Consider the following 4448-nt stretch of genomic DNA (forward strand, 5'->3'; position numbering starts at 1 on the left):
AAGTATTTGATGACAGCACGATTTTCCTGCTTTTCCATTTTTACGAAAACCACAGAGGCGTCTTGTTCAGCGTGCTGTCAAACCTACACTAGCAAGGAGATCGGGCTGAAACTATAGCTACAAGCTATCCAAGGATGGTACTATAGAATGTCACCTCAAGGTAGGCATAGTGGCGTCATCTCTTGGTTAGGCCGGAAACTTATCAATCCACCCTCGTATATTACAGTAATTATTACACCACCTTTACTATCCAAGAATGATTTGTGAAATTATTTTTATCAATATAGTTTTATTCTTTTTATAATCTTTTCAACGTATGACTTTGTTTTTATCAGCTAAAAGTGACCGCAATTTTCGCGTGATTGGTTGGTGACCCTCGCAATTTAACTTTAAATGTATGCCAAGTAATAGTTTATAATATGACTTTAATCTTCTTTAATACTGGGTGTTAAACGTTCAGTAATTAATTTCGTATGATGGTTCAGAGGGTCGTTAACGGTTAATTTTTCAAAATTCAAAACGGCGGTTCAAGATGGCGGACATAACATTAATAATTCGAGATTACGCTCGATTACAGTTTTGGGATCAATTTTTCAACTTTTAAGATGGTTCATATAAAATTAAAAATTCAGGACTACATTTGTTTGTAAATTTAGTCCAGTGGAATGTATTTTTAAAGTACAGTGTTGAATAATATGCCCTTTCTAAAATGATAAAGTTCATAATTTATCTTAATTCATTATTAATTCATTATTAAACTCATGTGCTTCATTCAAACGTATGCTATATTCATTTGTAGATAACCTGTCAGCCTTTGATAAGTGAGATTCAATGCCTTTTAGTAAAAATGAAATCACCCCGTCGTGGCCTTTATTTCCTCTTAGTTTTAAATATCAACTTTTATCGAAATGGAAACGAAAAAATCGAAAAATGACCGACATGTTTCGAAACTTTACCGAAAAACAAATTAAGAAACATCAGGTGCTGATATAGCGCAGCACATTATCGGTCACCTACGTAAACGAATGTTACATGTGTACGGTCATTAAAATTTTAATGAAAACAACGTAAACCGTGGCCTCCCATAGTTCAAATGATAAAGATATTTATTTTTGAAAAATTACTTGTACCTTCACACACACGTATGAATAATAAAGTGCATTCATTTATACACCGTCATGATAAACGTACTTTACGATTTGCAGATGCTATAAATAATTAATTAAANTAATAAGGACTGAAACAAATATTTTGTTGTTTCGAAGTTGAAATCAAGGCATATTCACTGTCAAGTCAGTTAAAAATTTTCCATATTATTCGTTATTTCTTATTTTATTCAAAGTTTTTGGTCAAAATCCAAATTTTCTCTCAAACTGTATACCTTTTTTTTAGTATAAGTACATAGTATTTAGTTACCCCATGATATGCTGCAAAACCTAATTAATCACGAATTTCTAATTTTATGTACTCTTGTTTCCGATTGTATCTCCCAAACATCTCACAATTGTTCGTTATAAATAGTCAGTAGATCCCAAGAAAACAAATTGCTAAGTGATTCTGTTTCTACTACATTTCGCTATCTTACTGGGACTTCTTCAGGCCTCTATAATTATTATTATTATTATCCGTAAAAAGAGTTAAGAGATTTTGACATTATTTTTAGTCTTTTCTGGAGGTCTTAACCAGTGGAGACCGTAGGGTGGTTCACTTCGGGCCCCTAGTCTTAGTACTCTTCTAAATTTCGAGACGACGGTGACAGTAATTTTTGTTATTTTTTTGGTTCACTGTGTGACGATGACGTCGTTCCATCGCGAGCTCGCCGTCATCGGCGGTATGCTTGCATAAAAGAAAATTATGCCGGTGTCTGTTTTTCATCTGAAGGCAAATAAGGAAAATGTTTCATGCATAAAAGATGAGGCGGCGTCGTCAGCGTCGTCGTCGTCCTCGTCCTCTACCTCCACTACGAGACAACTTACCTGTCGTGGAGCAGAGGAGAGAGAGCCGACGGAGACGACCGACGCCAACTTATTACGAAAGGGGATAAAACGAAAATTGAACGCAGGTGAAGTTGAAGAGCCGGTAATGACATGCAAATGAGCAGGGAAAGTAGAGAAGAATTCGAGACCGCGTCGTCAAGCAATCTCGGCCTTTCATAAAATTCTGAACAAAAGCGCAGAGAACGATGTTTACGACCTTATAGCTGCTGCTATCTTACTCTACCTAAGATGGAACTGTTCTTTCGTTTTTATCCTCGTCAAATCTTTCGAAAATTTCACGTATTTGGGAAGACAATTTCAGATATCCATTACATACATATGTATATAAAATAAGGTTTAATTAATGTATCACTAGCTAAAGCACCCCTTTCCCTTCATTGTAAATTGCTACTAATGTTCCATTAGATATGCTGTTAAAATCAGACTTGAAAAGCCTCGAATTTTATAGGAGAGTTCAAAAATTTCTTTGGACACTGGTCAAAATATGAAAATAAGCTAATTTATCAGTCAGAATAGGGCTCCACCACACAAACGTTCTAGAGCGTTTTGGATTCTTTCGTTTCAATTCGCTCTAGCATTTTCTATTTGGGAATAATCCCAGATATTCGAGAAAATTCTAGCTGTGAACCAACCCAAAAACATTAAGGAACTAGAATTGTGTTGTTATGCAGTCTTACTTATTCTAAACGGGTATATGGTGACACTTTTGTAGAAATCTATATACTAAATACCTTAATATGCGTCTCCACCACGTACGCATAATGGTTTTCGAACATTTCAGAAAGTTCTCGATTCACCGGGTCAGATATTTTGTAAAACATTTTTATCGAAATATACAAATGTACTAGATGCCTTGGTCGACCACTTTCACGGCCTGTATCTTCCGCACCCTGATAGTTGTTGGCCCGCAACTACCACACTGTATGATGAGAAGTATGAGGCTACTATCACCACAAAAAGGATATGGTAAATGTCTAGATGATGGCCCCCACCCCCGAAGGGTTTACAGTTTACTTTTTATGGTACAGTGGTGGGGGAGACCTCCTCCCTCGACCCCCCATCCCCAACTCCGAAGGGGGTGGGGGCCATCATCTAGACCTTTATCAAGAATTTGTCTATGATGTGCAGTTGTGGCTGCAGGATGAAATATAGGCATATATTTTATTACCAATTACGAATTTCTCAAACCTTCGGTAATGTCCCTACCCCCCACACGTAAAATTAAGGGAAAATTTTAAAAGGTCACAACAAGTAGGCATTGAACTTTTGCCCAAATGTCGAATTTGTACCTATAGAAGAGATTGTTAAAAAGTGTAAACGAACTTAAGATGTTTATCTTTACAGATCGATTTCGTTTAAATCCGTCGAGGTCCCAGATTACCCTTCCGGCGATACGGGAGACGTGGAGAAGGACACCGAATCGTAAAAGAAACGCCAGCGATATACATAAGCGGTGAGTTTTAGGAAGTAAGAGAGTAGGGGATTGTCGAAATCTTGGCGAAGAAGGAAAAGAGAGTCGTTTATATGTGCGAATGAAAGAACTGTAGTGAGAGACAGATAGAAAGTGTGTGCATGGTTGGCGAAAGATTGCTTCCGGAAATGGATGCGGGATGGTAATCGGACCCGGATGGCGTGTACGTAATGTTTTATGTATGGAGATGAAGTAGACTTTTATTCTCAGTTTACACAGGCCATATTTTGCTTTCGACATTCTTCGATTTCGGCAGCCGTGTACACACCGAATTGATTTATAGAGTGAATTTTCCCGTTCGCGTGCTTTATTGCCGGAATACAAATCGACCAAATAAACAAGCACAACGCGGTGGCAGCGTCGACGACGACGGCCACGACGCCCGCCGTCGACGTCGCAGCGTCCGCGACAAGGCGACGTCGACGGAGATACCTTTGCGTATAATATATCCCGAAGCACAATCGTGCGACGACGGTGACAATCCAAAGCGAAGAAAAAAGGTACCACCGATTGGTAACAACGGTACCACTTTTTGAGTATGACACAACATATGTCAAATATACCTGCATCTCATTATTGTCCTTAAATCTTTTATTGACAATTATTGGTTTGAACCTTACAATGCCTAATTTCAAATTGTCGTATTGTCGTAGTAAAATTAATGTTTTGCAAGTGTACGAGGGCGGTTCAATAAGAAATGTTAGAAATGAAGACACCTTTTTTTAAAGTTTTTTTTTTATTTTTCAACATAGTCCCCTTTTAGAAAGATACACTTCTCCCAACGACCCTGCCATTTTTTTTACCCCTCCAAAAAATAAGATTTGTCGAACTCTCCAAAATCCCTCCCTGTCTCGGCGATGACTTCCTCGTTTGAGCTAAATTTCTTTCTCGCTAGTCATTTCTTCATGGTAGGGAACAAGATGAAGTCGCAGGGAGTCAAATCGAGTGAGTACGGGGTGTGCGGGGGAAGATTAAGTAAA

The 4448-nt window shown here is 38.0% G+C and overlaps 1 protein-coding gene and 1 long non-coding RNA gene across 4 annotated transcripts in view; one reads left to right on the forward strand and one right to left on the reverse strand.

Moving 5' to 3' along the window:
• LOC108739234 (zinc finger protein 1) overlaps nt 1-4448 on the reverse strand; it is a 369964-nt gene that overhangs the window by 353883 nt on the left and 11633 nt on the right. The window lies entirely within an intron of this gene.
• LOC112904494 overlaps nt 3273-4448 on the forward strand; it is a 16956-nt gene continuing 15780 nt past the window's right edge. The window contains exon 1 of the long non-coding RNA XR_003231133.1: nt 3273-3450. This is a non-coding gene — a long non-coding RNA (uncharacterized LOC112904494). The remainder of the gene's footprint in view (nt 3451-4448) is intronic.

This window comes from Agrilus planipennis, unplaced genomic scaffold (genome assembly GCF_000699045.2).
Source record: "Agrilus planipennis isolate EAB-ADULT unplaced genomic scaffold, Apla_2.0 scaffold140, whole genome shotgun sequence".
Classification (NCBI taxonomy): Eukaryota; Metazoa; Arthropoda; class Insecta; order Coleoptera; family Buprestidae; genus Agrilus; species Agrilus planipennis.